This window comes from Phocoena phocoena, chromosome 15, assembly GCF_963924675.1.
Source record: "Phocoena phocoena chromosome 15, mPhoPho1.1, whole genome shotgun sequence".
In the NCBI taxonomy this organism is placed as follows: domain Eukaryota; kingdom Metazoa; phylum Chordata; class Mammalia; order Artiodactyla; family Phocoenidae; genus Phocoena; species Phocoena phocoena.
Window position 1 is genome coordinate 64340969 of NC_089233.1, and position 27306 is coordinate 64368274.

At 47.8% G+C, this 27306-nt stretch overlaps 1 pseudogene; it reads right to left on the bottom strand.

Annotated features, from left to right (window-relative positions):
- The window catches only part of LOC136135411 (fer-1-like protein 4), a 47959-nt pseudogene extending 22835 nt beyond the window's left edge, over positions 1–25124 (bottom strand).
- Between the last annotated feature and the right edge of the window lie 2182 nt (positions 25125–27306).

Genomic DNA, 27306 nt, shown 5'->3' on the forward strand with positions numbered 1-27306 from the left:
TTTACTATTTGGCGCTTTATAGAAAATTTGGTGACCCCTGGGTTAATGTAATATAACCAGCTGGGAATTCACCATCCCACTGCCCTCTTTCATTTCTCAGCCCAGCACTTCTGGCCTCCAGCTCATGTCCTCATGCCTGACGAGCTCAGTGAAATTGGGGTTCTCACGGTAACTGGTCAGGACCCCGGACTCCACTCACCAACCGGCCACCTCCAGCACAACCTGGGGCTGCTCCACCTCAAACAGAGGCACACGGCCAAGGCCCCTCAGACCCCAGAACAGTACCTGGGGTTGGGAAGTGGGAGATTCAGGGGCCTGTACCTGACTGAAGGACACCCAGGTGTAGGGAAGGGAGGAGGATGTGAGTGCGTGGTGCTACCTCAACATGGAACTCCCTAAGCACCGGGCACACGTGCGGTGGCAGGGATAGGCATCCGGAGAGGGGCTCAACCAGGGCGGTCAGGTCCTGGGGCTCCACATCACTAGGCACTGAGGGCTGAAGGGAGCAAGAGATCAGAGGTCAAAGAAGAATCAGGCCAAAGGAGGGAAAGCCTGGGCTCGGGGAAAACAAATGGAGGACTGCTGGTGAAATATAAAACCAGAGGAACCTGGCAAGGCTGGATTGATGGGAGCGGGGTGTCTCAGGAAACAGCCATGTACAGGAAGGAGGATGCGTGTCTGAGGCATGAGGGTCAACCCGGGCTTGGGTTCTCTGGGGTTGGAGGCCTGGCAAGGTGAAGCTAGGGTAGGTCTACTTCAAGTGTTACCTGGAGTCAGGAGGTCCAATGAGGCGGTCCCAGGACAGACCTGCAGCCTGCATTCTGTGGGGGTAAGGGAGTTGGAGGGGTAACCCTGGGACATGCCCACATCCCTGGAGCTGGATGACCTAAACAAATAGCAGAAGCGATCCACGGTGTGTCCAGCTAGACCACAGCACTCTGACCTCAAGTCAACTACTGTAGTCCAGGTCAATGAGTTCAAAGGTGGCGATGAGCTCCCCGGCTGCCCGGGGCCCCTTCCTCAGGGGGAAGAACTGCTGGTAAGGGTCCTCCATCAGCTTTACCCTCAGGGCGGCCAGCGTCCTTCCCAGGAACACAGAGGGGCCCTTCGGGGAGCAGGGCAGTGAAGACAAAAGTAGAAGAGGCTCAGGAACCAGGGGAGGGTACATCAAGACAAGAAGAGGGGATCCTTGGGGGTGGGAACCCAGGCGGAGCCCAGGCCACACTCACAAACTTATTGTGGTCACAGACATTGACAATCACTAGTGGGGGCTCCTCCTGCAGGTGCTCCCTCTTCCCGTCCACGAATAACTGATCAAACACCACAAGTTCATCCTACAGGGGGCTCAGCGTCTGCTCCAGGACCTTGAGGGCCGTGCAGGGAAGGAGCCAACAGCAGTTGTCAGAAGAACTCCTCACCCCTAAGACCCTCTGGTTCTACGCCACCCCCTAAATCAGGGCAGTCTGATCCAGTATCCTGTCCTGAAAATCCAAGGCAGGAAGAGAGACTTAGGGTCTTGGAAAAAGCTCAGCCTCTACCCCGCCTGGTCTCCCAGTGCCCCTCCACCAACATCCCAGCCCAGCCCTCACCCGTGTGGTCTGGCACTGGGTAGAGATGAGGACTCGAGCAAAGGGGTCCGAGAGCCCACTGTCATCTGCTGCCGGCACACCTCGGGCCTGGTACAAGTGAGCCCGGAGCTGGAAGTAGCTGAAGTCCAGGGTGGAGAGAAGGAAGGGGTCATGTTAGCTCAGGGACCACTGGAGTCCCTGACCCCAGACCCCTCTGATCCGAACCCCCAGCTGAGCATCTAGCCCCACACCTCGGGCAAATGGAGAACTGGGCCCGCCTGCCCCACGCCCCGCACTCACAGTCCCGGTCCAGGCTGAGGGGCAGCCCAGCCGAGGGCTCAGGCAGCAGGTCCGAGGGGAGCTCTGAGGTGCAGGCCTTGGCTTGCGTGCCCAGCTCCAGCCCCAGGAAGAGCTCCAGCTTGGCATGGACCTCACCAGCGGCTTCCCCAGGTGCCTGCTGCGGGGAGGAAGCATGTTAGGGACCACCTCTTATTACCCCAGCTAGGCCAACCATCTTGCTCCTCCAAGGCAGGCCCCTACTCTCTGCATCACCAGATCCTTAATCCAAAGAGTACTCCTTGTACCCCACCCTCTTCATGCCCTCCATCCAATGCCCCATCACCCTTAAACTCCCTCTCATTCCCTATCCCTCCTGCCCCAACACTGTCACGTCCTATAGCCCAGACCCCAGACCCCAAAACTATGCTCTGAGCTTGCTCTCCCCTACCCCACCCTCACCTATCTGTCCCCTCATCCCCAACACATTTAGATTCCCTGTCCCTTACCCCTGTGGTCACAGCTTCTCACCACTAGGGAACCCTGCTGGTGTCTCTCCCAGGGACACCTCATTTACAAATCTTTTGCCTCCAAATCAGCTGTACTTATAAGGAACTAATTAGTCACACTCCCATTTTCGTAACCCTGCTCATCTGTCAGAGCCTAGTCAGCAAAAGGGCCAGTTCAGGCCCAGAGATGACAATATTTGGGGTTTATCTGACGTCAAAGCTCACCTGGGTAAAAGCACAATCTCCTTTTGGTACTTTGGATAATTAAAAAGAGTTTGGTACACTTTAAAAAATAATAATTTTAAAACAATTTTAAAAGTTAAAAAAATTTTAATTAAAACATTTTTTAATTGAAAAAAATTAAAATTTAAAAACTTTTTGACCGGAAACTTAATTTAAAAAAATAGTTTGGAGGGAATTCTCTGGCAGTCCAGTGGTTAGGACTCCACACTTTCACTGCTGAGGGCACGGGTTCAATCCCTGGTCAGGGAACTAAGATCCCGCATGCAGCATGGTGTGGCCAAAAATTATAAACAAATAAATAAATAGTTTGGGGACCCCTGTTGCGCTTCACATGGCTCCACCCCAATGTCTGTGCTGTCCTACGAGCCTCAGCCCATTCTAGTCCCAGCACCCTCGCCCCCGGGACCCCTCACTGTGAACAGCAGATTCTGGATCTTCCCACGGTCCCGGCCCCGTTCCTCCTCCACCACAGAGAACAGCACATCCTGGGCGGGATCCGGGCCCAGGCCACATGGCGCCGCCCACTGAGCTTCCAGACCAGCACATCCAGGAGGGATTGCTGGGGCTGCAGGCAGAGAACTGGGTTACAGAGGTGAATCTGGAGTTGAGATCACCTGCTCCCACAGCTGCCACTGGATGGACGGACCAAAGTCCATCTCCAGCCCTGACCTTCCCCCCAACCCCAGATCCATCTGGCCACCTGCCTCCTGGACATCTCTCCCCTGTGGATGCCCCACAGGCCACATCAGACTCAAAAGTCCAACCTGACTTTTATTTTCTGGTCTCTCTCTCTTTTTAAAATTGTGTTAAAATACACATAACGTAAAATTTACCATCTCAACCACTGTTAAGTGTACAGTTCAGTATGACATTCACTTTTTTTTTTTTTTTTTTTTGGCTGCCTTGGGTCTTTGCTGCTGCATGTGAGCTTTGCCTAGTTGCCGCAAGCGGGAGCTACTCTTCGTTGTGGTGCGCGGGCTTCTCATTGCGGTAGCTTTTCTTGTTGCGGAGCACGGGCTCTAGAGCGCAGGCTCAGTAGCCATAACTACCGCCCACTCCAGAACTTTCTTCATGGCAAAACTGACACTCTGTATCCGTTAAACACAAAGAGACCAAAAAGCCCAACTGCCACTTTTGAAGAGCCTGGAGCAAAAGCAAGGGGGTCGGGAGCAAAAGCAGCGTACTGCACATGCCCCCTTCACACCACACCACCTAAGGGGTGGGCAAAACACCTAAGCCACCCCTCCGGCCCGACCCCTAGACACACCCCTACCCTCACCCCATATAAGGAACAAGCTCACCCCGCTTCGGGAGCGAGCCAGCAAGGGAAACTTATTTGTTGTCACTGCCCCCTGCTGCAGCAGGGGCCCCAATAAAGCCTTGCCTGAAAAAAAAAAAAGACCCACTAACTTTCCATTTCCCTCTCCCAGCCCTGACAATCACCACTCTACTTTCTCTCTGTGAGTTTGACTACTCTGGGTACCTCATATGAGTGGAATCATTTGTCCTTTTGTGACTGGCTTTTTTTCGCTTAGCATAAGGTCTTCAGGGTTCACCATGTTGGAGCCTGTGTCAGCCTGATTTCCTTACTTTTCCCTCCTCTCAACCTGCTCTCTCCCCAGTGATCCCCACTGTGTGCCCATTCACATCAGCTAAGTACTTGAGCTGGTGTCAGCCTTCTCTTCCAACATCTAATCACCAAGTCCTGCCAATGTCCCCCTTCCTCACTCTCTTAGATCAAGACAGTCCACTCTTGTCCAGACAACTGAGACAGTCTTCCTGTCTTCAGTCTTCCCTTCCAACTCATTCTCTCATGAATGGCTGGCTTGCTCCCATCCTCTGGGTCTCAGTTTTTTTTTTTTTTTCCGGTACGCGGGCCTCTCACTGTTGTGGCCTCTCCCGTTGTGGAGCACAGGCTCCGGACGCGCAGGCTCAGCGGCCTTGGCTCACGGGCCCAGCCGCTCCGCGGCATGTGGGATCTTCCTGGACCGGGGCACGAACCCGTGTCCCCTGCATCGGCAGGCGGACTCTCAACCACTGCGCCACCAGGGAAGCCCTGGGTCTCAGTTTAAATGCTGTCTCTGCAGAGAAATCTTCCCTGACCACCTTATGTAAGCTGGTTCTCCCCTGACCCCTTAGCTTCTATAACATCTTCTTTAGCAATACCTACAGATCATCATTATTTTTCTCATGCATTTAAGATGCATAATATGTCTCCCTCGCCAGAACATAAGCCCCAAAAGGGCAAGAAACATGACAGGGGTGGATCCCCAGGGTCTTATACAGAGCCTGGCATAAAATAGGACTTCAAATATCATTGAGGAAGCAAACAAACAATAGCTAGAACTGATCACTCTAAAGCTGACCCTCTCCTTCCCCTATTTAAAAATCATCATGCCTTGTAAATCAATGAAGTTACACCATACACAAAAATAAACTCAAAATGGCTTAAAGACTTAAATATAAGACAGGACACCATAAAACTCCTAGAAGAGAACATAGGCAAAACATTCTCTGGCATAAATTGTACCAATGTTTTCTTAGGCCAGTCTCCCAAGGAAATAGATAAAAGCAAAAATAAACAAATCGGACCTAATCAAACTTACAAGCTTTTGTACAGCAAAGGAAACCATAAACAAAATGAAAAGACAACCAACAGACCGTGAGAAAATATTTGCAAATGATGCGACCAACAAGGGCTTACTTTCCAAAATATATAAACAGACCATACAACTCAACAACAAAAAACAACAAACAACCCAATGGGCAGAAGACCTAAACAGACATTTCTCCAAAAAAGACATACAGATGGCCAACAGGCACATGAAAAAATGCTCAAACATCACTATTATTAGAGAAATGCAAATCAAAATTACAATGAGGTACCACCTCACATCAGTCAGAATGGCCATCATTAAAAAAATCTACAAATAACAGATGCTGGAGAGGGTGTAGAGAAAAGGGAACCCTCCTATGCTGTTGGTGGGAATGTAAATTGGTGAAGCCACTGTGGAGAACAGTATAGAGGTTCCTTAAAAACTAAAAATAGAGTTGCTATATGATCCAGCAATTCCACTCCTGGGCATATATCCGGACAAAACTCTAATTCAAAAGGATACATGTACCCCAATGTTCACAATAGCACTATTCACAATAGCCAAATCATGGAAGTGACCTAAATGTCCATCAGCAGATGAATGGATAAAGAAGATGTGATATACATAAACAATGGAATACTACTCAGCCATAAAAAAGAATGAAATAATGCCATTTGCAGCAACATGGATGGACCTAGAGATTATCATACTAAGTGAAGTAAGTCAGAAAGAGAAAGACAAATACCATATATCACCTTTACGTGGAATCTAAAATACTGCACAAATAAACTTATTTATGAAACATAAACAGACTCACAGACATAGAGAACAGACTTGTGGTTGCCAAGGGAATGGGGGGGTAGGGGAGAGATGGATTGGGAGTTGGGGATTAGCAGATGCAAACTATTATATATAGAATGGATACACAACAAGGTCTTACTGTACAGCATGGGGAACTATATTCAGTATCCCATGATAAACCATAATGGAAAAGAATATGAAAAAGAATATATATATATATAAATACACACACATATCTGAATATATGTGTATATATATATATATATTTATATATGAATCCCTTTGCTGTACAGCAGAAATTAACACAACATTGTAAATCAATTACACTTCAATAAAATAAATATTTTAAAAAATTATCAAAAAGAAAATCATCATGCCTGACTTCCATCTCCAGTAATATCATGAGCTAGGAATTAAGACCTACCTCTCACTAAAACCAACTAAAATGACTTGAAAAAATATTTTTAAATATTTATTAAAGGCAGTGGTGAGATAATAAGAATGAAGAATTATCATACTAAGCCCTGAATGAAGACAGGAATCCAGGGAAGTTAACAGAGCATTTCAGCAACTTTTGCCACAAGGGCATTTGCCAAACCTGGCAACCCTGAGCTTTTCATGACCTGGCAGTGAGTAAAAACAATATAAAGAGCTCAGATACCATTCAGAACAGGAGTCTCATAGGAGACATCTCCCCTCCTTAAAAACTAGAACCCCAGAGAATCACACCTTCAGTATAAAGATAAACCATAATGGAACCTGCCCCACTTTCTCACATCCAGTGATCAACAAAGAGAGTTGTCTGGCTGAGTGTAGTGGAAGTTGGAAATTGTCCCTGAAAAGAATAACCACAAGCCAATTTTTTTCACTGTGCCTGGGTGTTGCTAAACATCAAATTTCAGTTTAAGGTGATCAAGGGCAGAAGCAAAGTCATATGTTTTCCGGAAGAATGTATTTCCGGAAGAATTTATTCCAGGACTCAAAGAAGTCCCACAAATAATTTTTTGAGGAAACTATAATGAATAGTTCACAGTTTAAAGCAACTAAGCAGAGAAGGAAACAACCATGAGGAAGTATCAGCAGAAACAGAGAGTGAAAACAAACCCCCAAAAACTGACTACTGGAATCATCTGACATTATAAAAACAGCTCTGCTTACTATTCTTAAATGAAACAAAAGACAAACCTGATAAATACTTACTGGGAATAATAAACAGTGAAAAATAACACAGCGGATTTGAATAAAAAAGAACTTACAGAAATTAAAAGTGCAGGGACTTCTGTGGTGGCTCAGTGGTTAAGAATCCACCTGCCAATGCTGGGGACAGGGGTTCAAGCCCTGGTCCAGGAAGATCCCACATGCTGCAGAGCAACTAAGCCCGTGCACCACAGCTACTGAGCCTGCGCTCTAGAGCCTGCGAGCCACAACTACTGAGCCTGTGTGCCACAACTACTGAAGCCCACATGCCTAGAGCCGGTGCTCATCAATAAGAGAAGCCGCCACAATGAGAAGTCCGCACACCACAACGAAGTGTAGCACCCGCTCACCACAACTAGAGAAAGCCCACGTGCAGCAACGAAGACCCAACGCAGTCAAAAATAATTAATTAATTTTAGAAAAACAAAACAAAGCAAAAAACAATGTGCAATGATTGAAATGAAAAATTCAACAGAGGAACTTATATAACCTCTTGATTTTCAATTAAAAAGCCAAAGCAATTCAACAGGAAAAAGAAATCTTTTCAACATATGGTGCTAGACTATCTCAATGTCCATATTTTAAAAATAGGATTTTGACCCATATGTTACACCATATGCAAAGACTAACTTGAGAACAGTCAGAGACCCAAATGTAAAATCTAAAACCATAAAACTTTTAGGAGACTATCTTTATTCTCCTAAAAGCATAGGAGAATATCTTTGTGGCTTGGAGGTAGTAAAATTTTCTTACACAGGTAACAGAAAACAGAAAAATTAGTTAAAGTAGACTTCATCAAAACTCTCTGGAGATATTATTTATTTTAGCCTCTACTGTTCTTTTATACAAAACTCCAGGTACCTAATGAAAAATTATAAGAATAGGAAAAGCAAAAAATGTGACCCATGGTCAGGACAAGAATAATCAATAGAAGTAGACCCACAGATAACCCAGATGTTGGAATTATTAGAAAGCGCTATTAAAATAACTGTGATAAAAATTCTAAAGGGTCTAGTGGGAAAAGTACAGAGTTTAAAGTGGATAATTTCAACAAACATAAGAAAACTGGAGCCAGATGGAAATAATTGAATTAAAAAATGTGATTGGAGGCTGCAATATACCACTTTCAATAGTGGATAGAACACCTATACAGAAGATCATTAAGGAACCAGAGGACTTGAACAACATTATAAACCAACTAGACCTAACAGAGATATATAAACAATGCATCCAACAACAGCAGAATACACATTCTTCTCAAATGCACATAGAACATTCTCCAGGATAGACCATATAGGTCACAGAACAAGTATAATACATTTTAAAAGACTGAAATCATACAAAGTATCTTTTTTTGACCAAAGTGGAATGAAACTACAGATCAGTAATAGAAAGAAAACTAGAAAGTTCACAAATGTGTGAAAATTAAACAACACACTCTTAAACACTGCATCAAAGAAGAAATCACAAAGGAAATTAGAAAATACTTATAGGTGAATGAAAATGAAAATGTAACAGCAAAACTTATGATATGCAGCAAAGATAGGGCTCAGAGGAAAATTTATAGCTATAAATGCCTACATAAAAAGAAGAAAGAGGGTCTTCCCTGGTAGCACAGTGGTTAAGAATCTGCCTGCCAATGCAGGGGACACAGGTTCGATCTCTAGCCCAGGAAGATCCCACATGTCGCAGAGCAAATAAGCCCATGCGCCACAACTACTGAGCCTGCGCTCTAGAGCCCGTGCTCTACAACAAGAGAAGCCACGACAAAGAGAAGTCCACCTACTGCAACAAAGAGTAGCCCCCGCTTGCCTCAACTAGAGAAAGCCCATGCGCAGCAACCAAGACCCAACACAGCCAAAAATAAAAACAAATAAATAAATAAATTTATAAAAAAAAAAAGAAGAGAAAGATCTCAAGTCAATAACCAAACTATATACCCTGAGGAATTAGAAAAAGAAGAGAAAACTCAACCCAAAGCTAGCAGAAGGAAGTAAATAAAGATTAGATTGGAGAAAAATAAACTAGAGAATAGAAAAACAAAAGAATCAATGAAACCAGAAGTTGGTTCTTTGGAAAAATCAACAAAATTGATGAGCCTTTAGCTAGACTGACAAAGAATAAAAGAGACAAGATACAAATACCTAAAATCAGAAATGAACATGAGGGGCTTCCCTGGTGGCGCAGTGGTTAAGAATCCGCCTGCCATTGCAGGATACACGGGTTTGAGCCCTGGTCCGGGGAGATGCCACATGCCGCAGAGCAACTAAGCCCGTGTGCCACAACTACTGAGCCTGTGCTCTAGAGCCCACGAGCCACAACTACTGAGCCCACATGCCACAGCTACTGAAAGCCGCACACCTAGACCCCATGCTCAGCAACAAGAGAAGCCACAGCAATGAGAAGCCTGCGCACCGCAACGAAGAGTAGCCTCGCTCGCAGCAACTAAAAAGAAAGCCCACTCTCTCTCTCTCTTTTTCTCTCTTACTCCTCTTCCTCTTCCTCTTTCTTCTCTTTCTCTTTCTCTTTCTCTGCTATGTGAGGACACAACAAGAAAGCAACCATCTGCAAGCCAAGAAGAGAGCTCTCACCAGAGCCCAACCACGCTGGCACCTTGACCCCAGACTTCCAGCCTCTAGAACTGGGTTGATGATGAAAAGTTTGGAAACTTCTGATCCATTTTCATGTTCCTGCTTCGAGAAGTGCAGGGAGCAGCTTTCAGATGGAAAAAGTTGCCACGAGTACCAGAAGTAGAATAAAGGCATTTATGTAAAAAAAAAAAAAAAAAAGAAAGCCCACGCACAGCAATGCAGCAACGAAGACCCAACACGGCCAAAAATAAATAAATTAATTTTTTTTAAAAAAGAAATGAACATGAGAACATTCCTAGAAACATAAAATTTATCTAAACTGACTCAAGGAGAAATAGAAATCTCAACAGACAAAACAAGAGATTGAATTAGTAATCAAAAACCTCCCAACAAAGAAAAGCTCAGGACCAAATGGCTTCACTGGTGAATTCTACCAAACATTTAAAGAAGAATTAACACCAATACTTCTCAAGCTCTTCCCAAAAACAGAAAAGGAAGGAACACTTCCTATTTCATTCTGTGAGGCCAGCGTTACCCTGATATGAAAAACACACAAAGACACCATAAGAAAAGAAAATTACAGAATAGTATCCTTTATGAATATAGATATATCCCTTAGGAATAAGTTCTGAACAAAATATTGGCAAACTGAATCCAACATGGATTATATACCATGACCAAGTGGGATTTATCTCAGGAATGCTAGAGAGGTTCAACCTAAGAAAATCAATCAATGTAATTTACCACAATAATAGAACAAAGGGAAAAAACACAAATGAGTATCTCAACTAATGCAGAAAAGGCATCTGACAAAATTCAACATCCTTTCATGATAAAAAAAAATACATACTCAGAAAACTAAGAACAGAAGTTAACGTCCTCAACCTGATAAAGGGCATTTATGAAAAACCCACAGCCAACATCATACTTAATAGTGAAAGAATGAAAGCTTTTCCTCCAAGATTAAGAACAAAACAAAATGGAAAATTACAATTTTGGAAAAACAGTATCTCTTGTATCAGCCATTGTAAGCTTGACAGCTTCCCAACACTTAAAGATTTTTCTAATGAGATTTGTGATTATATTAACGAATGTGATTTCTTAATACTGTATAATGAAATGCATGAACATTTGGAAAGTATGCATAATTCAGGGAAGCAAATTTCCAAATGACCTATGTATGATGATTCAAAGTCATTCAAGGATAATAGATCCATTCAAAGTGCAAGACAGACCAATGGATTTTAATATAACAGAGTATAAAAATTCTTTGCCAGATATTTGCAAAAAATGTAAAGCAATATCGTTGTTCTCACTACATTTTTTGTTTTGGAGAATTTACTTATTTTTCTTTTTTTTTTCTTTTTTTTTTTTTTTTTTTTGTGGTACGCGGGCCTCTCACTGTTATGGCCTCTCCCGTTACGGAGCACAGGCTCCGGACACGCAGGCTCAGCGGCCATGGCTCACGGGCCCAGCTGCTCCGTGGCATGTGGGATCTTCCCGGACCGGGGCACAAACCTGTGTCCCCTGCATCGGCAGGCGGACTCTCAACCACTGTGCCACCAGGGAAGCCCCTATACTTATTTTTCTAAAAATATATTTATGTTTCCCTATATAAATATACAAAAAAACATGTAATAGGTTTACTATTGTTATTTTAAATGAATTAATAAATAATTTTTTATTTCTATGGCTTTAAATTTTTTCAGTTTTAGTTTATATAATAGGGAATATCAGTAGATACATCTATATAAACGAAAGCTCATTTGGGTCCCCAGTAATTACTCTAAGGCTGTAAAGGAGTCCTGAGACCAAAAAAGTTTGAGAATCACTGCCCTAGAGACTCTTCCACTTACATCCAGGACATGTATAAAAATAGTCTTGAAAACATTGTTTCTAATCACCATGCGTTGGAATCAATACACATATCCATCAGTAGTGGGATGGATAAGTGAATTATAGTATAGTCAAACAGTGGAATATTATACAGCAATGAAAATGGACAAATTACAGCTACATACAATAAACATAATACTAAGCTTTAAAAAAAGCAAAATAATATAAACAGTATTATACAAAGTTTGAAAAATAGTGAAACTAACCTATATTATTTCAGGAGGCATATTTAAATCAGAAAACGTTTTTAAATGTCAGCTGACAACAGAAGGTTTTCATTCCAAATAAATAAAGTAATTTTGGGACCTCCCTGGTGGAGGAGTGGTTAAGAATCCACCTGCCAATGCAGGGGACACGGGTTTGAGCCTTGGTCTGGGAAGATTCCACATGCTGTGGAGCAACTAAACCCGTGTGCCACAACTACTGAGCCTGCCCTCTGGAGCCCATGAGCCACAGCTACTGAGCCCGCGTGCCTAGAGCCCATGCTCCGCAACAAGAGAAGCCCCCACAGTAAGAAGCCTGCACACCGCAACGAAGACCCAATGCAGCCAAAAATTAATTAATTTTTCTAAAAATTAAAAAAAAAATAATTTTGCACTAAAATTCACTTTAATAAGGTCTCTATTCTGTATCTCCTTCCACTACTCTGCCTTCCAGCTGCGCCTTTGCACATGCTGTCCATTCTTTCATACTTGCCAAACTCCAACGTGCCCTTCGAGATCTGAGATCAATATCCAAACTCCTCAGTGTTTGACCCTGAGGACATATTGGCCCCAGGGATCCAAACTTTCTGTGCCTTTGGGAATGACTGAGCTTCAGAGTGGGGCAGAACTGGCTTTGAATTCTGGCTCTGACACTTAACCAGCTATGACATGGTGGATCAGTCACTTTCCCTCTCTAAGCCTCAGTTTCTGCACCTGTCAAATGGGGTAACATCTTCCCAAGGCTGTTGAGTCACACTAGGTAATACATGCAGATGCTTAGCCAAGGAAGCTTTCTGTAAATGTGAACTTCCTTTACCCTTCCCGTGTGTTGTGTTCAGAGCTTCAAACCAGGAAAGTCATGCCAAGGAAATGTACTCTCAGACCTTCTTCCAAAGAGATCTTGCATGTTCCCTGTATCCCTGCTGGGCCCTACAATGTACATCGTCACCCTTAGCTACTCCAAATGGAGCTTAGTCCTATGCTCAGAGCAACAGGTCCCATGGCCTGGTATCAATCCACAGGACAAATGTTAGGTCACCCCTGCCCAAAGACCTCTGGTAGGCTTAGAAAAAAGGGTATTCAGGGTGGGGAAATGGGTGGGTGAGGCATTACCTCCTGGGCCAGGAAGCGTAGTTTCACCAGGAGCTTCTTGGCCAGTGCCACCTTCTCTTGCACGTTGCCCTGTCTCAGGCCCCGAAGGAGCCGCAGTCCTTGCTTTGCCAACAGGTTCTGAAAGGGCAGGAAGAGAACATGAGTGGAGGGTCCCTGCTGGGTGCCCCTGATCCCCCTCCCCCAGACTGTACCAGGCTAAACGCCAGCTGTTTCCCTTGGCATCTGCATAGATCCAGCGTGTTGGGCCAAGTCATTGTCCTGTGCTCATCATCGTGGCAAAACTGTCTGCAAGAGCAGTAGCGGGCGTGGCAGGTGGGAATCAAAGGAGAGAACACTGACCCTTAGGGGCCACCTCCCTCAGAGCAGGCCTCCCATGCCCAGCCTCCGTCACAGCTCCTCTCAGTCTTGTTCTCAAGGAGGCATCCTTCCTCAGCCAAGGATGGATTCTATATTTGAACCACTCCCCAACTCATCAAGGCCAGCCTCACTTTGGAGACCCAGAATGTACTAGCATTTAACTATTTACTGCCCTGGCTACTCAAAGTGTGGCCCAGGCCAAACAGCATTGGTATTACCTACTTAGAAACGTAGAATCTCAGCCTCACCCCAGACCTGCTGCACCAGAAATCTGCATTTTTATACCTGGAGGATTCAAATGCATGTTAAAGGCTCACATGGGCTGTACTTGACAGTTCCAAAACTGACCAAAGATAGTTCAAACATTACATGCTCAAACCAAGTGCATGAGTTCCAATGACTGCCCCAGGCCCCCACCTTGAAAGCAAACCCTGCTTCACTTCAAAACTTCCAAGTCATCCTTCACTGCTCTTTCTTTCACTCACATTCCACATCGATCCCATCAGCACATCATTTAGGCTCTACTTTCAAACTATATTCAAAATCTGACCACTTTCCCCCTTTTCCAGGACCACCCTAGTCCAAGCTCCCATCACTTCTCACCAGGATTATTGCAACACCCTCCTAGCTGTTCTTACCACGTCCACTCTTACCCTCTCTCCTACGGAATATTCTCAATATAGCATCCAGAATGAGCTTTTCAATGCTTTCCAGACCATTTCACTTCTCTCCAGAAGTTTCTCATCTCAGAGTTAAAAATAAAATTCCGGGCTTCCCTGGTGGCGCAGTGGTTGAGAGTCCACCTGCCGAGGCAGGGGACACGGGTTCGTGTCCCGGTCTGGGAAGATCCCACATGCCACGGAGCGGCTGGGCCCGTGAGCCATGGCCGCTGAGCCTGCGCGTCTGGAGCCTGTGCTCCGCAACGGGAGAGGCCACAACAGTGAGAGGCCCGTGTACCGCAAAAAATAAAATAAAATTCCTTTTTTTAAAAAATTTATTTATTTTATTTTTGGCTGCGTTGGGTCTTCATTGCTGCACGCGGGCTTTCTTTAGTTGCGGGGAGAGGGGATACTCTTCATTGCGGTGCGCGGGCTTCTCATTGCGGTGGCTTCTCTTGTTGAGGAGTACGGGCTCTAGGCGCACAGGTTTCAGTAGCAGCGGCACATGGGCTCAGTAGTTGTGGCTCGGGGGCTCTAGAGCGCAGGCTCTGTAGTTGTGGTGCATGGGCTTAGTTGCCCCATGGCATGTGGGATCTTCCCAGACTAGGGCTTGAACACGTGTCCCCTGCATTGGCAAGTGGATTCTTAACTACTGTGCCACCAGGGAACTCCCCAAATAAAATTCTTTAAATGGCCTAGAGGGCCCTACATGCTCTGTTTCTCTTTATCTCCCTGTCTTCACCAAATATTACTCTCCCCTCACACACAGCCCTACAGTCACACTGGCCTTTTTGCTGCTCCCTGAATACGCCAAGCCCGTTACTGCCTCAGCACCTTTGTATTAGCTGCTCCCTCTGCTGGAATGTCAGGCCCCTAGATCTTTCCATGGCTCACTCTCCCCTTCTTCATTCAGGTCTTTGCTCAAATGTTATCGCTTCACAGACCTTCCCAGGTCATCCCCTCTAAACAGTCCCTGCTACTTTCTCCACCCTCATACTCTGCTTTACCCATCTCTCCAAATAGAATGTAAGGCATGGGGCTTCCCTGGTGACGCAGTGGTTAAGAATTTGCCTGCCAATGCAGGGGACACGGGTTCGAGTCCCAGTCTGGGAAGATCCCACATGCCGCAGAGCAACTAAGTCCATGTGCTACAACTACTGAGCATGCACTCTAGAGCCCATGAGCCACAACCACTGAGCCCATGAGCCTAGAGACCATGCTCCACAATAAGCCCGCATACCGCAACAAAGAGTAGCCCCCACTCACCGCAACTAGAGAAAGCCTGTGCACAGTAACGAAGACCCAATGCAGCCAAAAATAAAAATAAATAAATTTATTTTTAAAAATACATTAAAAAAAAGAAAGTAAGGCATGGAGGGGACTTCATTTTGATTACCACTATAACCTCAGGGCCTGGCACCTAATAGATGCTCAAAAAATATTTGTCAGGTAAAGTAAAATGATTTTTGAAACATGATATTTTGGTCCCTTTTTGACCCCTAATGATGTCTTAACTTTTTATTATGGAAATTTTCAAAAATATATAAAATAAGTGACTCCAAGGATTTTTCACCTAATACTGCTCCCAGAGCTTATCTTTTTAACTTACTAATGCTCTTTGCTCCAAGACTTCTATTGGCAGAAATAATCTGACATAAAATAACACAAAATAAAACTGACAAGAGTCAAAACTGCACCTATTTAAATGTAAATTATATCTCAATTAAAAAAAAAACTGCACTTATTGGGACATCCCTGGTAGTCCAGTGGTTAAGACTTTGTGCTCCCAATAGAGAGGGCCCGGGTTTGATCCCTGGTCAGGGAACTAGATCCCTCATGCCGCAACTAAAGATCCCACATGCCACAACTAAAAAAAAAAAAAAAAAAAAAATCCTGCATGCCACAACGAAGATCTCACACGCGGCAACAAAGATCCTGCATGCCACAACTAAGACCCACCTCAGCCAGATATATAAATAAATAAATAAAACTGCACTTATTAACATTTGCTATTGATTAAAAATTGACAGAAGAGGGGCTTTCCTGGTGGCGCAGTGGTTGAGAGTCCGCCTCTCAATGCAGGGGACACGGGTTCGTGCCCGGGTCCGGGAAGATCCCACATGCCTCGGAGTGGCTAGGCCCGTGAGCCATGGCTGCTGAGCCTGCGCGTCTGGAGCCGGTTCTCCGCAACGGGAGAGGCTGCAACAGTGAGAGGCCCGCGTACCGCAAAAAAAAAAAAAAAAAAAAATTGACAGAAGAAAAAAAATCTTCTTGACAAGATTTAGATCCACAAAATTGGATTCAGGGAAATTAGATCCGGTAGAAATAATAGCACCCCCACACACCCACACACACACAGATCACACTGGATAAAGCTATAAGAAGTGAAATACAGGGACTTCCTTGGCGGTCCAGTGGTTAAGACTCTGTGCTTCCACTGCAGGGGGCACGGGTTCAATCCCTGGTTGGGGAACTAAGATCCCGCATGCCATGCAGCCAAAAGAGAAAAAAAAAATTTTTAATAAATAATAATGCTGTTTTTTTAAAAAGATGAAATATGATTTGAACAGATCTTTCATTGAAAGTTCCCTGACAAAGAATAATTTTAGTAATAAAATAATTTCAGTAAAGTGAAAATGGAAAGAGTTTAATTGCACCTTATAGACAATCAAGCAAGGAATTAAATTGGATTAAAGTTTGTTGCTCTTTTGGAGACATAGAGAATGTAGACAGAGAAGAGAGCCTTACAGTGAAGCCCTAAGACATACCCATATGAACATTTGGAACACTCAGAGGTAAAGAAGATAGAGAGCGAGCAAAAGAGATGAGAAGGAATGGCCAGGGAAGCCGAAGGAAAACCAAGGGTATGGAAATCAACACCAGAGTCTTTCAAGAAGGAGGGTGGGGTCAACTGTGTCCACTGATACTGAAAGGTTGAGTAAGATGAGGACAGAAAAGTGACCAACAACCAAGTCCTTGGCTGAGCCCTCCTCTTTGACCCTCCCTCTAAATGCTGGAGCTTGCCAGATCCTTAGATTTGTTTGCTTGTTTGGGGTTTTTTTGGCCTCGCCGAGCAGCATGTGGACCAGGGATCGAATCCAGGCCCCCTGCCTTGGAAGTGCAGAATCTTAACCACTGGACCACCAAGGAAGGAAGTCCAGATTTTTCCTTTTTTTTTTTTTGTTCCCTAGGTGATCTTATCCAATCCCATCTACATATTAACACCCCGCAATTTTACATTTCTAGCCCTGAACTCTCCCCAGAGCTCAACTCCTATAGCTAACAGCCTGGCAGACATATCCATTTAGAAGTCTAACAAGCATATATCTCAAAGTTAACATGTCCAGGGACTTCCCTGGTGGCTCAGTGGTTAAGAATCCGCCTGTCAGTGCAGGGGACATGGGTTCGAGCCCTAGTCCGAGCAGATCCCACATGCCGCAGAAGAACTAAGCCCATGCACCACAACTACGGAGCCTGTGCTCTAGAGTCCGTGAGCCACAACTACTGAGCCTGAGTGCCACAACTACTGAAGCCCGCGTGCCTAGAGCCCGTGCTCTGCAGCAAGAGAAGCCACCCAATGAGAAGCCCGGGAACCGCAACAAAGAGTAGCCTCCGCTTGCCGCGACTAGAGAAAAGCCTGCGCGCAGCAACAAAGACCCAAGGCAGCCAAAAATAAAAATAAATTAAAAAAAAAAAAAGTTAACATGTCCAAAAAGGGGCTTCTGATATCCCCTCCACTCCCATCAGAACTTCTCCTTCTCTTGTTTTCCATAGCTCAGGAAATAGCACCATCTACATAGCTGTGCAAGTCAAAATCTTGGGAGTCATTCATGACTCTTCTCTGCACATTTTCCTCCTCCCCTAAGCCTATTCATTAGCCAGTCCTGAGGTGTCACTTCCAAAGTCTCAACTGCTCTTGAATTCATTCCCGTCACCCTGTATCCACTGCAACCACCCTAGATTCATTTCATCATTATTGGTCACCTGAATTATTACAATGCCCTCTATAGTACTCTCTCTGCTTCCTCTCATATCATCCCTCCCACACTGATCCTTTGTAAGGATAAATTAGAGCATATCCCTTCTCTTTTCAAAACCTTCAGTGGCTCCTCATTTCACTCAAAGAAGAAGCCAAGGCCGCTACAATGGCCTACGTGACTCACACATGCCTCTCCCCACTATCATCCTCCTTTCCCCCCACACCCTCCAGCCTCAGCTACTCTGTTCACTCTGCTGCACTCACACTGGTCCCTTGCTCTTCCTCAAACACACCAGGCATGCTTCACCTCAGGGCCTTTGCACATGCTGTCCTTGCTGCCTGGAACACCCTTACAGACATGGCTTGCTCCTTCATCTTCTTAATGTCAACATCACCATGGCCTCCCCTTGCCACCTTTTCTAAAATTGCAATGTCTCTCTGAAATACTTCCTTGCTTTATTTTCTCCCTAACACTATCCTTATCATACTTCTTATATTTCTGCCTTGTTGTTTACATGTTTATGATCTGTGTCTCCATTCAGCCTCCACCCCCACAAGAATGTAAGTTCCAGAAATCTTTGTGGACAAGAATGCTTATTCACTGTTATTCTTGTGCCTAAAACAGTGTCTGGCATAGTCAGTCTTATAAATATTAGTGAGTAAATGGATAAACAATGCTTTTGAGAAGAGGATCAGAAAAACACTGAAGTACCTGGAGCAGGTTATGGAATCCAGGGCAGTGAAGGTCAAAGATGGAAGTGACTAGAACAAATATGTGTGGTTATAGTAATGACCTGGTAACTAGGGACCAGTTGATGCTGCAGGAGAGAAAGTGGACAATTGCAGAGCTAATTCTTCCAGTAGGTGAGAGGAGATGAAATCAGGATCACAGCTGTGGCTTTGGGAGGAGGTCACCTCCTCTGCTGTAGCAGGAAAAGAAGGAGAGCCGATGGTTGCAGAAGCTGGCAAGGCAGTAGACTGGATGGAGGAAGGTGAGGCTTCTATTTTCTCCATGAAGTAGGAAAGGAAGTCATTAGCTGGAAGGAGTGTGGAGGAACAGAGCAGGGGAATCTGAGGAGAGGGGGAAATGCGTAAGCCTATAGGAGCTCGGCAAAGGGAGTTTATTGGAGGGGAGTGGCCTAACCCCCAATAATTTCTATCAAGTTCCCTCAACAATCATCTACTCATTCTTCTGTACAGTGCTGAGCAAACGCAGTTTCCAGAGCCCTTGGGTCCAGACAGCCATCATGAGTTTCCCTCACCCTGGAGTTGGCAGCAAGGAGGGGGAGGCTCTCAGCTCACCTGCTCCCAGCCACCAGCTCTTCCAGTGCCTGCTTCAGCCGTGTGCAGGTTCCGGAAGTGGGGTTGCGCTTCAGACTTTCAACCTCCTGCAGCCCCCGGTCCTGCGGCACCAGGTGAGAAGATCAGACTCCGACCTCTTTTACACCCCACCCTCATCCCGAGGCCCCGCCCACTCACAACTGCACCTCTTGGCCCCACCCTTTGACTCCAACTTGTTCTCTGTTCAGTTTTTCAAGCCCTCTGCTGGCTCCGCACCTTTCTAAGCGGAGCTAGGTCGCGAGGATGGGGTTTGCAGTCGGGGGCGGGACCCAGGGCAGAGAGGGCCCAGGCAGAGGCTGCACGCGTCGGCCAGATGCGCTCACCCGCCCCGCCCGGATGCGAGATCTGCCTCAGGTCCAGCAAGTGCGTGGCGAGGGGCCACATCGACCAGGGGCGCGTCGTCCCGTAGCTGCAGACGAAGGCGGCGCATCAGCGGCGGCAAGAGCTCCACGAAGCTCAGCTGCTCGTTCCACTCGGGCGCCGTCGCCTCGCCGCGCAACGACGTCTCGCCCTGAGCGCGGCGGCGAAGACAGGCGGAGAGGGGTCAGCGCGGATCAGGGCCTAGGCTTCCGCCGAGTGAGGACGGGAGGGACTTACCTGCTGCCCCAGGAAAGACACCCGCACATAGGGGTCCATGAGGACGCGCTGGTCGTGCAGGGCGCAGACCAGGCTGCCCAGCAGGCCGGGGCGCAGCGCCGGAAGCCCCTCGGCGCGGTACACACGCACTCGCAGCCGCGCCCACGGCCTCTCCGCTGCCACCCGACGCGGCAGCAGCAGGTTCCTAACGGAGCCGGGCGCTGAGGGTCCCAGAAGCCCGAGGCTCGGCCCCTCCCCGTCTCCGCATCCCGGAGGCCACGCCCCGTCCTAGTCTCCCCTCCCCATCTCACCCCAGCTCACTTCTCGATGTCCGAACTGTGGCCAGGGCCCGGGGGTGGCAGCGGAGGGGCCGGGTCCCCACGCGCCCTCACGGACAAAGTGACCTTGACGAACCCTTTGGTCCCGGAGCGTGTATCCCGGGAGTCGTGCAGAGAAGCCCATCTCTGATAGAAGTGGCCATATGGGGACGGAGGAGCAGACCAGGGGTCAGGGGAGACCGGTGAGATGCGCAGGGTGGTCGTGGGGCTGCGATCCGAGTGCTGGACAACGGCCGGGGTTCAAGTCCAGCTCAGGAAGGAGGAACGGCAGTGCGTGGAGGTCAGACGTCGGAAGAGATTGCTGTCTCACAAGTTAGTACACTGGGCTCAGGGCCCAGAGGTTCAGCTTCCCTTGTCCGTGCAGAGGAGTCTCAGTGAGGGGAGGGTTCAGTACCTGGCTGGTCGAAGATAATGCCCAGGTCCATCCTGAAGGTGCCTATCCGGGTGGCCATAAAGGGGAGGGTCTACGAATGGAAAGCCTGGGGAAAGGTGGCGTTAGTCCTGGAGCTTCGGCATCTCCCCTTCTCTGATGGAAACCTCTCACCCCTACCCACCTCACCGTGATCTCCAGCAGCAAGTCCTGGAGGTGAAGCCGGGTCTCATGAAATTCAAACAAGAAGTACTGGGTTGAAGTGGGGAAGCGAGAGAAGTGAGAGAAGGTTATACATGAAGGGTTCACGCCAGGTGGTCCCTGCCTCTGGCAAAGAGAACGCTCTCCTTCCCCACCCTTACTCACCACCACCGCCCGCAACTCGGAGACCACACCTCTTTGCACCCTTTCCCGCAAAGAGCCCTTAGCTTCAGGCCCGCCAATAGGCTCGCTTCCACCTAGGCTACGCCCCCTCCACACAGTTCTTATCCTGGGTCCCGCCCATTCCCTCAGGCTCCCCCTTCCTTGGTTGCACCCACTTGTTGAAGAAGGGGCAATTTGTCCCGCGCTGCGTGGCGGTCACTCGGCGTTGCTCCCCAACGCGCACGGCCACATAGGGATTAATGTTGACTCCCACCAGCTTCCGGGCCTCCAGCACCGTGACCCCCACCTAAAGGATGGGGAAGGAGGAGAAAAGGAAGCTAAGCCTGCCTTGGTACGAGGGAAGAACGGGTGTGGGGGGCGGGTGGTATTCCCCAAGGGTTCAGGCCTGGAGGGGGAGCGGTACCTGGAAGATCTGGGCCCTGGATACCTGGAAGGGATCCCCGCGGGCCAGGCCCCGAGCTCGGCGGCGGAGAGGCTTACAGTCAGCTCTCACTTCACTTCCTCCTCTCCACCCCGCCGTCCACACACACACCCTTGCTTGGCGCTGGCGATAAGATCTCTCCCTCTGAAGATTCTGAGTCCTTCTAGCCTTATCTTGCCTCCATCTCAGTCCTACACTCAGAATTTGACTCATTCCTGGAGCCCTAAAACCATGCATTCATTCAACAAAGATTGAATGAGCACCTTCTATGTACCAACACTGTTCTAGGCACCGGAACACTGCAGTGAACAAAGGAGGCAACATTCCTTGCCCTCAACAGGATTTCATCACTTTCATGGGTTCCAGAGGCCATGTGTGAGCCAGTGTAACTGTGTGTGAATGTAGCAGTGTCTATGCCTAGGAATGAATGACCCTTGACCCCAGGATATCCACTCCCCCACCCATACCCTGAGACCATGTGTTTGTGAGGGTGGACAGGCACAGGCCTGCATGTATGAGCAAGTGAGGTTGACACACTGCTAGGCTATGGGAGCAGGTGCTCAGTGGGTACAAGTTACCTCTTGAGGGGGCTGAACGCGACGCCAGAAAGCTCCACATCAGGCTTGTCATCCAGCTCCAGCTCCAGCTTGTTGTCCTCATCGCCCTGCTGACCTACTCCTCAAGCTAGCCTGCGGCCCAATGCCACTGCCCACCGCTCCAGCCGGGCCTCCCCAGGCCTCACAGGAAAGGCCATCAAGGAACATGTCTTGGACTTATCACCCATCTCTGGGCACCCATCTCTGACTTCCCTGACTCTAGGACCCACCCCTGCCCCTTGGTCTGACCCCCTAACCTGGGAAACCTCTAGTTCCAGGATTGACCCCTGATTCTAAGACTGACTTCTCACCCTGGAATTGGTCCAGTACTGATCCCAGACCCAGGGACTGACCCCACATCACTGGCTCCCAATCCCAAGACCGACCCTGTAATCCCAGGTCATCCCCACATACTTACTCCAGCTCCTGGAAGCCCACATTGGGAATGATCAGCTCTGAGCTGGGAGAAGGAGAAATGACAGGAGAGGGCCATGCCTGACTACAGAGCTACAACCTGGGCAGCACGGGTCCAAGGGTCACCATATCCAGCAGATCCACAGTGGAATTGGGTACCACTTCTCTCTTACCAAAGCCTGCCTGGGCCTTGGTTAGGTGGGTGGGAGGGTTACCTGTCCCGAATGGGTGCTCCAAAGTCCTCTTCTGCCCAGGCTCCAGTTTCACCCTCTGGGGGCTGGTACTTCAGGTCAAATTCCACCTGGACCTAAAACCAGATACACAGTAGGCCTTGGGCCCCTCAAACTACCCTGATACTAAGAAAAGCCCAAAGACAATGCCTTTTACTCCACCTATAAACAGAGACCCTCCTGGCCTGCATCTCTGATGACTTGTGGTTCCTCTATGATCATTAATAAGAGTGAGTACTCATAAGCTATCAAGGGTTTCCCTGGTGGCGCAGTGGTTGAGACCTCGCCTGCCGATGCAGGGGACATGGGTTCGTGCCCCGGTCCGGGAAGATCCCACATGCCGCGAAGCGGCTGGGCCCGTGAGCCATGGCCGCTGAGTCTGCGCGTCTGGAGCCTGTGCTCCGCAGCAGGAGAGGCCCACGTACCACAAAAAAAAAAACAAAAAAAAAACATAAGCTATCAAGAGCTTACCTGATGCAAGTAACCTCTTTAAGGGGGCCAACACAATTCCAAAATTCTCTCATCGCTCTTGGAAATCCATTAGTGTGGCCTTCACAGCTCTGCGTGATCTGGCCCCTGCCAACATTTCCAGTCCCATCCCTTATGGGGTCTGCTCCTGCCCTGCACCCTGGTTATGCCCTCTCAGGGCGCTGGGCTTTTGCATATGCTGGTTCTTCCACCTGCAACATTCTCTCCTCCCTACCCTATCACCTATCGTATCCTTCAATTCCAAGCTCAAACACTACTTCCTCAGGGAACCTTTTCTGAACCCCAAATAGGTCACATCCCTCTGTTATACATTCTCCCAGCCCCCTACCAGCTCTTTTGTAACACCAATCGGTGTCAATTTTACATTTATTTGTGTGAATATTTGTTTAATGTTTGCCTCTCTCTTCAGATACGGAGCTCTAAGAGGGCAAGTCCTTATCTGGTTTTGTTCACCACTCAATCGTCATTGCTCAGCACTGCACTTGGCTTATAATCAGAGCTTATAATCAGAGCTCAGCGAATGACAACAGACTGAATGAAAAGCTGGACATTTTGTACAACTCCACATAAGGTAAGTGAGGAAACAACCTAGATAAGCTGAATAACTTGTCCAAGTTCTCAGCTGGGAAGTGGTGGACTAGAGATTTGAACCCAGGTTCATTTCTACCAGGCTCTACTGCCCCTCCATGAAACACCAGGAGAATCCAGCCAGGTTCATCTTTGTCCCCTACAGCAGCTGCGCCTGGTACAGGGTCAGGGAGCAGCACGGAGCTCCTTATCTTCCCTTGCCACACAACTCTGGCCCTCAGAGCTGAACCCGAATCTTGGCCTGGGGGCTGTAATGAAAGGCGCCCTGGCTCAGGGGCCTTGTTACCACTCCTGTCTGGGTCTGGGTTTCCCCCCGGAGAAACGGAACACTCTGTCTAGAGGGACACTCAGGCTTAGGGGTGGCAGGCTGGGGGCTGACGGAACTCACTGGGGACACGCGCAGATTCTCATCCACTAGGGCCTCCTGAAGCACCAAATGCCCTGCAGTCTGTAGCTGCTGCAGGGATATCACCAGCGTCCCCAGAGACCTGGGGGTGTGGCATGAAGCAGAAGAATGACCCAGGAGAATGGTCGCAAGCCACCCCCTACCCCTACTTGCATCCTTGGCTCCCCAGGCCTGCTCACCTGGGGCTGAACACAAGGCTGCAGTTGACCACCTGTACAGACAGTCACTCCCCAGCCAGTGGAGCCTCATAGTGTGGCCAACGGAACAGCTGGGAATTGGAGGAACCTTGTGACACCCAATGCTGGGCTGACACTGACCCCTAATCCAGAGTGTGAAATAGGAGCCAGCCCTAAAAACTGAGAGCTAACTCTATGACTGATCTCCTAAACCTGGAACCAACCCTCCTAAACTAGCGCTGATCTGGGGCTAACTACCAATCAAGAACTAATCCCCCCCAGTCTTGATTCTGACTTGCCCAAACTGAGTCTAACCTCTTTAGCCGGAAATCAACCCCACCTCCTGAGACTATACCTCCCAAAGCCAGGAATAAACCTCCCAAACCAAGGATGGACTCGTATGGGGCACAGATCAGCTTCTCCCCATCCAGAATCCAACCCCACTGACCTCACCGATATCTGCTTCTTGACCACAGTGAATTCTCCTGGATAAAACCTGCTCAGAATTGAATCTAGTCATTTATCAGCTCCTCCCCACACACACAAAAAAATCATCCCTCCATTCACTCTTGGCCCAGGGTCTAATCCCCCTGGACTCACCCTTAAAGAGACATAGAAGATAGGGAGGGAGGGAAGCAGAGAGCTGGAGACATTGGACTTGGGGAGAAAGGGGACAGGCTGTAGAGATGCCTAGGGACGGGGTGGGGGGCCTGGGGAATGGAGGAACTGGAGCTCTCCAGTTCCAAAAATTCTCAGAGCACCCCTGCAAACCTCACCTCGAGAGCTGAGCCTCACCTGTAGGTCATAGGTGCCCGGCAGCCCTGTCAGTCACCGCACACACACGGTCAGAGCCATTGTCCCAGGGCCAATGGCTCTGCCTCTGCCTGCTTGCCCTCCTGCCCACCTGCCCACCCACCTGAATGCCTCTGACTCACTGGACTCACCCAGCAGGTTCAGCAATCCCTGCCCTTTAGTCAAACACAAAATCAGCAGGCCTGGGGGTCACGGGTAGGGAGGAAGTGGGAAGACAGAGAGATAGGGGTAAGGTCCCTGTGGTCAGCTCAGTCCTCCCTGCCTGCACCAGCTTCAGCCTCCTTCCTGCTTCCTTGTAGGGTGGGAGCTGCGACAGGGTGGGGATGGAGGCAAGGGGAGAGGGCCAGACCCCAGGCTGGTCTCTGCTAGCCTGTGAGGACTCAAGGACATGGGACCTCATGTTGTTCCTTGTTCACTTCACTGTCCTCAGGGTCTGGCACATTGCAAACCCTCAAAACACGGCCCAAATGGATGTATTAATAAATGAATCCCCTAGCTCCCAGCATTAGCATGGAGGCACTCAACACATTTATTGAATTAATGAGTGACTGAATGTGTGTCCCTAGCTTGTACATAGCAGGTGTTCAAAACACTTCTTAACCAAAAGCTAGAGGTCCTTCGTTTGGGGTTTACTGGTGGTTTACTGGTGAGTACTGAACTCCAGGGCAGGATTTTGGAATTCTAATCTTTGGTCTCAGGAAAATCCTTTCCCCTCTCTGGACCTATTTGTCTAGCTGTGTAATATGCACAGGATAAACTGCACTGCTTTTCAAAGTATGGTCCCTAATCAGGATCACACATGTGGCTGTTAAAAATGCACATTTCGGGCTTCCCTGGTGGCACAGTGGTTAAGAATCCACCTGCCAATGCAGGGGACGTGGGTTCGAGCCCTGGTCTGGGAAGATCCCACATGCCGCAGAGCAACTAAGCCTGTGTGCCACAACTACTGAACCTGTGCTCTAGAGCCCGTGAGCCACAACTACTGAGCCCACGTGCCACAACTAATGAAGCCCGCGCGCCTAGAGCTCGTGCTCCGCAACGAGAGAAGCCACCGCAATGAGAGGCCTGCGCACCGCAATGAAGAGTAGCCCCCGCTCGCTGCAACTAGAAAAAAGAAAGCCCGTGTGCAGCAACAAAGACCCAACGCAGCCAAAAATAAATAATTAATTTTAAAAAAATGCATATTCTGGGACTTCCCTGGTGGTCCAGTGGTAAAGAATCCACCTTACAATGCAGGGGATGTGGGTTCGATGCCTGGTCGGGGAACTAAGATCCCACATGCCTCCGGGCAATTAAGCCCACATGCCACAACTACTAAGCTCGCGAGCCTCAACTAGAGAAGAGAAAACCCTCGTACCACAACTAGAGGGGAGCCCGCGCACCACAAGGAAGAGCCTGTATGCCACAACTGAGACCTGACACATCCCAAAATAAATAAAATATATAAATAATAAATAAATCTTTAAAAAAATATACATGAAAATTCCTGCACCCACTCTAGAAATGCTAAGGTAATATCTCAAGGTGTGCCTGGGAACCTGAATTTCTATAAGCTGCACTGGTACTGTCCTGTTGCACAGCAGGAGTTTGGGAACATCTGGTCTCTTGGCTGTGATCATGTGTGATTCCTCATTCCCTTCTAGGTGACTCAGATGGTCTGATTGTGGGTATGGAGATTGGTGGGTACTGAATTCTCACCCCACAGACCCCTGGTGAATATGGGTCTGGGAGAGGAACCCACAGATCCCTGAGGTCAGAGTTCTCTGGCCTAATGACTAGGATGAGAGGAGGGGCCTGATGGGTTGTAGAGCAAAAGAGACTAAGAAACTAAAAAGACTTTATTGAGAAGTGCTGTGGGTGATCCCTTGCTCCTTAACATTTATTCATTCACAGATATTTGAGCACCTACTACATGCTAGGCCTATCTAGGCGCTGGAGGATACAGTAGTGAACAAAACAAAAATCCCTGCCTTCATAAAGTTTACTGCTGTACTGGGAGTAACAGTTATGGAAAGAGAGGAAGAAAGGAAAGAAAAAAGAAAGAAAGAAAGAAAGAAAGAAAGAAAGAAAGAAAGAAAGAAAGAAAGAAAGAGGAAGGAAGGAAGGAAGGAAGGAAGGAAGAAAGAAAAAGAAAACACATAGCATGTCAGTAATAAGTGCTAAGAAGAAAAACAA